We start from the raw sequence: 10,342 nt of genomic DNA, 5'->3' as shown, positions 1-10,342 counted from the left end.
GACCTATTTCTGAATTACGCAACATTTTGCCATTTTTGGAAGAATCGTGAGAGCCTTAACAAGGCGGGTTAGACGAGTCATATTAGGCAAACTCTTTGTCAATAAAATATCAAAATTAAACTATACCCAATTTTATAGGAATCGACTGGAACCTCCTCAAGGAACCGAGTTAAGAGGACCTACAATGACAACAAAAATAATTATATTTAAAAAAGTTCTGAGGGAACATGTAACGGAATATAAGTCTGACCCCTACTTCAAATAATAGTCCAAATCTTCTTCTTATTATAGTTTTTTTTGTAGTAAAGTATATGGGCAGGGGGCTCAAGCCCCTCTACAGTCGTGTATGTGCACGCGCCTGCACCCAGCCCTTTTGACTCTGCAAGATGTAACTCTTTGTGACACTGGTTTGTTTGTATCTCCATCAGGGCAGCAGCACCTGGCAGCAGTTTCACTTCCGGTATAGCGATTTTGCCTTCAAAATAAAAGCATGAGAAAGTTCGGGTTTTACAATCACTTAAAGGTCCCCTATTGTAAAAATTGCCTTTTTTCAGTGTTTTGCATTGTTTTCAAGCAATGTGGGGTTAACACTGATAAAATGTGAAATCTGGTGAATATAAATGCGAATAGAAATTGAGTTTAAAAAAAGAAAATTGAAATCTGTACCAAGTGCAGTTTCTGCTGTTCAGCTGTGACAAGAATGTAACAGTACTGTATATCTGTATGTCGTGTATTTCATAAATGTTATGATGAATTGAAAATGGGGGACCCTGATGTAAACAAGAAGAAAGTCTTTCTCTGGTCTGCATCCCCTTAACAATTGTGTGTATTGAGCCGTACTCAGTGGTACAGTGGTGATTTTATCTTTGGTTGCACTATGTTTTAATGACGGCACATGCTCCCGCGCATGCGCATAAATGTTCCCTCGCGTGCACACAGAACAGCTCCGACCAGCATTATGATTATAATGATTATTATGTGCATAAATAGTAGGCAGTGGCGGTGTACTTTTAGTAGGCGTAGCAGTTTCATCTCCCTGCTGAATAAACAAAACAAAAAAGAGAGAGAGAAAACGTTAGGTTATGACTATAACCAAGTTCTGTTAGTTAGGGGCGATGCTTGGCATCGCTACTGCACTATCTCGCGTACGTGCACGCGTACTGAATAAACCACAAATGTACCTCTAATACCAGTATTAGTCTGACCACACCCCTCATCAGCTTACCTTCATAAGCAGGTGTGTGGTCACCTGCTCTCCTCCTTCCCAAGCTTTCACCACAAGGTGAGGACAAGGGCTGCAGCGGCCGTCCGATGCCAAGCATCGCCCCTAACTAACAGAACTTGGTTATAGTCATAACCTAACGTTCTGTATCGTTAGTGGCTTAGCTTGGCATCGCTACTGCACAAGGGAGGCCAAGCGGAGCCACTTGGCTGACAAATACACCCCGCTGACAGCCCCCCAAAACCATCAGAACAGGGAGGGCCGAGCCCCCCCGACCCCCCCTAATGGAGGGTAGCCCCCCTATTAGGGACGTCACGGGAGGGTGACGGACCCGACCGTGCGAAGAGGCACTCAAGCAACTCAACGCACAGGGTGAGCAGACCGTGGCTTGACCCCACGACTACACACACGCACAACCCGCATGCCACCCGGGAACGAACGGAGGAACAACCTCGTTACTGCCCCCAGAATCACGGGGTCAAGGGCAAACCCAACCCCGTGGCAAGGCCGTAGCAGCGGAGCACGAAGGAAGACCCAGACCCACCAAAAGGACTGGACTCCCTAGAATGGGGGCCCGGAGAAGTCCATGATGCCAGCATCAAGACCCCACCAGGTGGGCACGTAGTGCCCCGCCCCCCACATCGCCAGCGTATTCGGACAAAGGCCCCTCAGTTACTGCACCTGGTATTCCCAGGCGGAACCAACCAGGCCAGAACCTGCCCAGCTTCCGAGATCGGACGAGATCGGGCGTGTTCAGGTCGGTATGGCCGTAAGCTGAGCGGGCCCCGTCCCCCCAATAGTACACCGCCTGGCACACTGACCCTGCAGAACAGGCAGTCAGCATGGCCGTAAGCACACAAAAAAGGTTAACCAACGGAAGCAGGCAGCGCACCGGGGAAAAACCAGGCAACAGGCTGTTAACCCTAGCCTGGAGACTGCGGACGAGACAGGCGCCAGAGGGGACAGCTGAACACAGCCGCCCCGGCGGAAGGAGCGTAAGCTGGCGGTGTTGCATGACCAAGCCTCCATTTAACCACCCCCACCCAGAGGGGTCGAGGCAGAGAAGGCTGACACGATTGGCAGACGTCATGAACGTGCAGGGGCACCCTCAAACGGTGAACCCGGGAGTTGACACTGCTCCAACACACCAGGGAATCAACCACCTCGGTGTTACCCAATGCGGTGGTTGTTCCTATAACCCCTCAAGAAAAAACTCCAAAACACACCTGCGGGTATACACCGGCTATACCGCAGTACAAGTGTCTCAGTTTCCAAAAAGGGTTAACCCAGGCCTACGGGTCGCAAACATCACTTCGGACCGGGCCTGGCGGTACGGGAAGCACAGGGTCACCAGAGGAGGTCAAAAAACCACCCCCACAGGCCCCTCTTCGCCATGCGTGAGAGAGGAGCGAAAAATAATGGAGAACCAGCCCCTAAGCACACCGTACCTGGTATTCCCCGGCGGTCTCCCAACCAAGTACTAACCAGGACCAACCTGTGTAGCGGCCGAGATCCGACGAGATCGAGCGCGTACAGAATGGCATGGCTGTAAGCCATGACGACAGTGCTGAGTAAAAACATACCCAACCAGGGTCTCCATAGCGCTTAACCCTGTGACACCCAGACCGACCTGGCATTTTTCCCCCTGAAAAAAGCCCAAGTCCCTCAGGGTACCAGAACAGCAGATCTGCATCCCCGGCGGACAACGGGTTCAACTGATCTGGACCAGCGTGACCAGAACCAGTCCCGTGCCCTAACCACGCCGACATGCCTACTCCAGGAGAAGGGCAGATATGCGTGTTGATCTTAACATGAAAAGAAGGCGCCACCCAGACGTTCGGACGAACCGCGCCTGGTGGCCCACCCCAAGGGCGTGAGACCCCACTACATATGTTCAGATCCATCCCGTCATCATCCCCCAGACATGAACGAGAATCCGTCGACAACCCACCCAGGTCATGGGATGTGGTCGTCGGAAGAGGAAAAACCCCCATCTCAGTTGCTTTATAAAAACGCTGTTTCAACCACAAGCAACCAAGGCGTGCCAGTCAATCGCCTGTTTACAGCGAGCTAGCACTATACGTGCGTCGGGACACACCCCCATCAATGAACAGGCTATTTAGACCTGTCATTGAATCCCCAAGGCGCCCAGGGGAACGACAAGAGGGGTGTGACACTCCCTAACTCCAACACTTCTGGAATAGAAAGAAGGAAGCATCAACAGTATGTATCCCAGTCTACACAGCCGGGGTAAAAAATGTTCACATTTTTACATCCCACCACCCTCCCATAGGAAAGAGACGGGGATCCCCAGAGAGACTTCCCACGCGAGCTGTACAGATTGAAAAGAATATATTGCACCTCGAGCCATGTAAAAAACTGGTTTTAGGGCCTCCGGGGAAGAGGCACTGAACCCATACACACTCAATAAACGAATTGAATCGAATATACATACAATAGAAAAGGACCCTTCTAGAGGGTCCACTCACTTTGACAATCTGAGGAGGAAGGCTCTGTACTCTGATGGAGGCTTCCTCACATGGAAGAAGGAGTCCGAACTCACAGAAGGCCTGAATAGGCGCTTGGTGAGGAGGAGCCCTGACCACCCCCCCTGAAAACAGATCCATCACATGGACCTGAACAGCACACGGAAGTCCTACCAACAGAGACGCGCACGGTGACGTACTCTATGGCGGGGGAATTCCTGCGGTGCACACGCCCAATATACCAGGCCGTGGGACCAGGAACTCCCTCCCCCCCCCCCCCCCCCCCCGTAACGTGCCGAACCGCCACGTGACGGGAACCTTGAAGGACAGGGGGTGTACCCCTGACCGACAGAACAATGGGGAGAGGAAAGGTTACCAGTTCACCCCTTTACGACCCCACACCCATGATACGACGTAACGACAAAAAGAGAATATGACACAGTCATAGTCAGCTCTATGAAGCGTTTCACAGCTCCACACAGCGCATGAGCTAACCTGCTATCTGATTTTTACTAAGGAAAAACACAGAATAGAGAAGGCTCTAAGAACCCCGGTCCAACATACACATGTGCTTCTGTGGCCAGTACAACCCAGTTGTAGGTCACATGACACACACAACCCATCATCACCTACAAAAAATGGCAAAAACACTCAACAGAGGAACGCCGTTTTTTTTCACAATGAGAGAATACATCATTCTTGATTAGTATCGACCACAGGCCTTGCTAAGCACACATGACAGCAACCAAACCAATTTCCCTTTAGGAAATAAGTTTCTCCAGCAGATTTAGCACAACCTCAGCAATCAAGCTAAGAGTTACATCGTATCCCTACCACACAAAAGACACAATTAATGCACAACATGTCTGATAGGAGGTGATAAAGTCCCCAGGGAACCGGGGGGGAAAAACACAATCCTCCTATTTTACCCTCAATACGGCCAGTTAAAACAGGAAAACCTGTTAATGTGTGAACTCACTGTTCATTGTCATTACAGTCTGAGAAAGAACATTCCTTTACTCACTTGTCACCAAGCATAGCTTCATAGGTTAGTTGCCTTAGTAGTGAGTACACGGTACACATAAACACCATGATGTTTCTCACACAACAACCAGATCAATACATCACGATCTGCACGGAGAAGCTAACTGCCAGTGACAAAAACAGCTCACACACAACCCGCAACGTATCCCAAATGCATTGCAACAACACACGTTTTGGGAAAAAACACCGTTATTCACAATACATTTAGCAAAGTAAAACCAGAAGACGTGTTATGAGGTCTGGCCAACCCCGTACCTACCCGGAACGCAGATCAGCGAAGTGCAGTCACAAGACACCGTAGAACACAGCCGTCCTGTGTTGTTCGATCCGGGCAGCGTCGCCGCTCCACCAGTCGCTACAGTCCTCTTTGTTGACGCAATCCCCGTCTAGGCTCAGGCAGGGTCGACGAACATCCCCTGTCAAGGATGACGTCGTGGTCAAGAGTGTAAAACATGTTAAAATCAAAGCACGTTCAACAGAATAGCATCAAGCTAACGGCTGCTCCAACCGTTCGGGTGCTATTGCTTCCGCTCGCGAGACGCCGATCTAACGACGCACGCGATCAGAAGCGAGCTCCCGGCGGCGCGCGAGAAGCTAAGCTACCCCGCGCCAGGCCACTGACCGGCTAACCGTAAGCTATGAACATGTAAACAATGACATAACACTCACCCAGACAGGCCGCCGTTCTGAACCCTCCTCACTTTTTAAGAGAAAAGAGAAAACAAGACGTCAACACCGCTTCACAACGGTGACATTACCACGTCCGGCGGAATCAGCACAGTACCAACTGGCCTGTATAGCTGACTTTGAACATGAATCTGCCGCTATCGCACATTACATGCACATATCCCCTCGTGAAGGAATACTCTCATTTGGATATGAAAGATGGGGTCTTAACACGGTGACAGAGAGAATCCACTCGTCCAGAACACACAGGGATCACCAGTGTCAATGGTCGCGGCCCACTAGTTAAAACTATAATGGTCGCCAGACCAAGGCCTTCTGTCGCCTAGGCGGCTAAACAAAGGACCCTAGCCTGGGGCCGGTTTCCATAAACTTTGTCAAGTAGCCCCCATAGCACTAACAGACAAGTGGAGCCCGCCAGCAAACACTACTCACCCAACCTGGAACGCACCGCTCCTCACAACAGCGGCATGTCCGACAGTTCAGCTGTGGCCTGACAGGTTTCACCCCAACAAACACAGCAAGGAACTGCAGTTGAGAAGCATGCAGCGGCGTGCTCCCAATACTAAAACCGGTGGAGGGTTTTTAGAATGATCATCATCTTCTAGACACTCCAGTACGAAGACAATATCGCCGTATTTTCTCGAAAATAGTGAGAGAGAAAATAAAGATATGATGTCAACGTATCCTTGTTTCCCAAGCTGTTCCTAATCCAATTTCTTCCATCATGGTGTCAAGTGTGGGGATCTACCGAGGCACCTCTTCCTTGTGGTGAAAGCGAGAAGGAGGAGAGCAGGTGACCACACACCTGCTTATGAAGGTAAGCTGATGAGGGGTGTGGTCAGACTAATACTGGTATTAGAGGTACATTTGTGGTTTATTCAGTACGCGTGCACGTACGCGAGATAGTGCAGTAGCGATGCCAAGCTAAGCCACTAACGATACAGAACATTAGAACATATTCCCATTAGTCATTACTGCATGATTTTTATATCTTGTTTGCAAAATTCTGGTTAAAGACAGCAGATTTAAGCAGTATACGCTCAGCCGCGACACGGGCGACCCGGGTTCGATTCCCGAATCTGTCGTTATTTCCCGAATGTCTTCCCCCCACTCTGTCTCCCATTTCTCCTCTGTCTCTCCCTACTGGACTGCCCAGTAGTAATAAAGCGATAAAACGCCAAAAAAATATCTTAAAAAAAAAAAAAAAAAACACAAGAGAATAAAGACGCTGCCTAATTGCCTCTAGGAACGGAATGTAAATGTAACACATTTCATTCACAGGTTTTGTGTGAATGGTCCAACTGTATCTGCTGAACCATTACTCAAGAGTACAACCCCCAACCTGACGACCTGAGCTATTGTTATGCAAAGTAGCCAGGTGGGTACTTGGCGCAGGAGTCGAGTGGAACGCATTCTTGTGTGCATTAATCCGTGCATGTGCTCCTGCTCAAAGAAGTTTGGTACGCCGTGCAACCCCGTCCCATGAGCACTGCATGCCTGGCCGTACTGTATTGTACCCATTCTGCAATATGTTAATAAAGTTTTCAATCAATCGAAGAACTCTCCCTACTGAAATAAGCCATTCAGAATTTACTGGATCTGTGACATGTAAGAGGCGCTGACCAATCACTGTTAAGCTAATATCTGAATACCCCAGCCTCTACTGTGGTTGTAACCACCGCCCACAATCAACTGAAGTTCAACAGTGATTCGAGTAAGTTAGCATAACGTTAAAATTATGAGCAAAACAGGCAAGACGTTTACATTTAGTCATTTAGCTGACGCTTTTATTCAAAGCGACTTACAAGTTCTGTACGACAAGTCATCAGGAAGGGCACAACTCTATCAGCTGAGTAACAATGTTCATCAAATGTTGAGTGCTACAGTGTAGGTTAGTATATTAGGACAAGTGCATGACAGTAAGGTTAGTTTTAGGGTTATATATATATATATATATATATATATATATATATATATATATATATATATATATATATATATATATATATTATTTTTTTCTCATTTCAGATAATGGTTGAAGAAGTGCGTCTTTAGGCGACGGCGATAGATTGGACAGGTTTCGGCTGTCCTAACTGTGGTGGGCAGTTCGTTCCACCATTGTGGGGCAAGGACTGAGAAAAGGCGGCTTCTCCTTGATGACCCTCCCGGAGCTCGGATAGGAGTGGGTCTGAGACGGCCAGAAGATGCAGAGTGTAGGGGTCTTTAGTTAGGTAGGTTTAGTTTAGGTAGGCGGAGCGGTTCCCTTTGCCGCACGGTATGCCAGGTCGAGGGCCTTGAAGCGGATTCGTGCAGCAATGGGGAGCCAGTGCAGGTCCCTAAGAAGTGGGGTGACATGGGCCGACTTCGGTAGGTTTGAGATCAGGCGGGCCGCTGCGTTCTGAATGAGTTGAAGAGGCTTGGTGGCAGTGGCCGGGAGGCCAACAAGCAGTGCTTTGCAGTAGTCGAGGCGGGAGATGACTGTTGATTGGACGAGGAGTTGGGTGGCTTCTTTTGTCAGGAAGGGCGGATCCTTCTGACGTTGCTCAGGAGGAATCTGCAGGTTCTGGTTGCTGCTGCGATGTAAGCAGAGAAGTTCAACTGGTCGTCGAGGACAACACCAAGGTTCTTGGCGGTCGGGGACGCGGTCACAGCTGCATTCTCGACTGTGATGGAAATGTCGGTCAGGGCGGAGGATTTGGCCGGCAGGTGGAGCAATTCTGTTTTGCTTAGGTTCAGTTTGAGGTGGTTGGTCGTCATCCAGGCGGAGATGTCGGACAGACAGGCCGAGATCCGCTCAGAGACGTGGATATCTGAGGGAGGGAAGGAGAGGAAGAGTTGAGTATCATCGGCATAACAATGATACGAGAAGCCATGAGACGTGATAATGTTACCCAGTGATTTAGTGTAGAGGGAGAAGAGATGGGGTCCTAGGACCGAGCCCTGGGGGACACCCGTCCGCAGGGGGCGGGTGGCCGACAGGGTCCCTCTCCATGACACTTGGTAGGAGCGGTCATTGAGGTATGATGTCAGCCATGTCAGCGCAGAGCCAGCCACTCCCATTCCTGCGAGGGCCGCGAGGAGGATCTGATGGTTGACTGTGTTGAAGGCTGCAGATAGATCTAGGAGAATCAGGACAGAGGAGAGGCCTTTCGATTTTGCTAAGTGAGTAAGACATAGGAGCCAGACATAGGAGCCATATAGTAAGACATAGGAGACTAGACGATATGTTATGGGAGTAGGACTATACAACAGACAGTACGGTAAGACATAAGACACAGGGAATGACAATAGAGTAACTATAGAGGAGGCGGTCGTAGTCAACCAGCACCTGCTAACAGGTCGGACCCTTTAGCTCAGCTGTTAAATGCGGCCGCATGTGGATCCTATGGTCCCAGGTTCAAATCTACTCTGTTACATGAATAAGGCAAATTGGCCACTCCTCTCACCAACTGTAAAAGGGACATTTCCACATTCTGTGTATTTGATGTATTGCTTCATGTACAGTAAATAAAGTGATTTCCCCCCCCACACGTCGTGTCCGTCTACTCTGTCTGGGAACCAACTACCCTGTCTTTACATCCAGGTCGATTTAAAGGTCGGCCTGTGACAACATCATGTATTTTTCTTTTAAGATCTCTTTCTCTTAAACAGTACTGTATATTGTGTATATGTCTTGTATGTCATAAAACTTCTTGATGAAACAGTACTGTATATCTGTATGTCATGTATGTCATGAAAATGGGGGACCCTGATGTAAACAAGACAAAAGTATTTCTCTGGTCTGCATCCCCTTAACAATTGTTTGTTTATTGATTGATTGATTGAAAACTTTATTAACAGATTGCAGAATGGGTACAATACAGTACAGCTCAATACACACAATTGTTAAGGGGATGCAGACCAGAGAAAGACTTTCGTCTTGTTTACATCAGGGTCCCCCATTTTCAATTCATAATAACATATATGACATACATGACATACAGATAGACAGTACTGCTACATCTATACATTTATGACCTACCAGATTTGCAAATACAGTACTGTTTGTGATACGAAAAGAGTCCAGAAAAGAGAGTATATACATTTGACGTAGAAACTGTACATTGGAGGAGGTTGGGTAGGTGGGGTGGGGTTGGGGGGGTCTGTACATTGGAGGTGGTTGGGTGGGTGGGCGGGGGGAGGTTGGGTAGGAGGGGTGGGTGGGTGGGGGACACTGTACAACTGTACAAGCAAAACTGTACATTGGAATATTGACAAGACCATACTTGGTAATTTACTGTACATTGGAGGGGGTTGTGTTAGGACATTTACAGGGGCCAGTTTCGAATAAAATTGCAGTCTTCCGTAGGTGTTCTTTGAGAGTGTTTTTGAAAGTGGGTAGTGATTCACATTCCTTTACAGCTCTGGGTAGGGCGTTCCACATTGATGTGGCATAATTGCGAAACGTGTTTAGTCCCTTGTTTGAGCCGAATCTGGGTTTAACATGATTTGTGGAGCTCCCTCTGGTGTTGTGATCGTGGTATTCACTGACCTTTGGGAAGTATTTTGACATGTACATGGGTACCTTGGTCGTGTAGTGTATCTTGTAGACCAGGCCCATTGCAAGTTGCTGTACTCTGTCTACTCTAAGCCATCCTAGGTTGTCAAAGTGGGCAGGGGTGAGGTGGGTTCTAGGAGTAAGGTCAAGCAGTAGTCTGACCAGTTTGTTTTGAGATGTTTGTAATTTTGTTTTTAGCGCCTTTGAGGTGCTTTGGTACCATGAGGTGCAAGCATAGTCGTAGTACCCTTGAATGAGTGCTCCTGCCAGAGTCTTCAGGGTATTCTTGTTTACCAGTGAGGAGATCCGGTACAAGAATAGAGTTTGTTGGTTGACTTTTTGTATTACATTGTATTGAGCCGTACT

This window comes from Notolepis coatsorum, assembly GCF_963971535.1.
Source record: "Notolepis coatsorum genome assembly, chromosome: 8".
NCBI classification, from domain to species: domain Eukaryota; kingdom Metazoa; phylum Chordata; class Actinopteri; order Aulopiformes; family Paralepididae; genus Notolepis; species Notolepis coatsorum.
The sequence above is the reverse complement of the archived record's forward strand: the minus strand, read 5'-3'. Positions refer to the sequence as shown.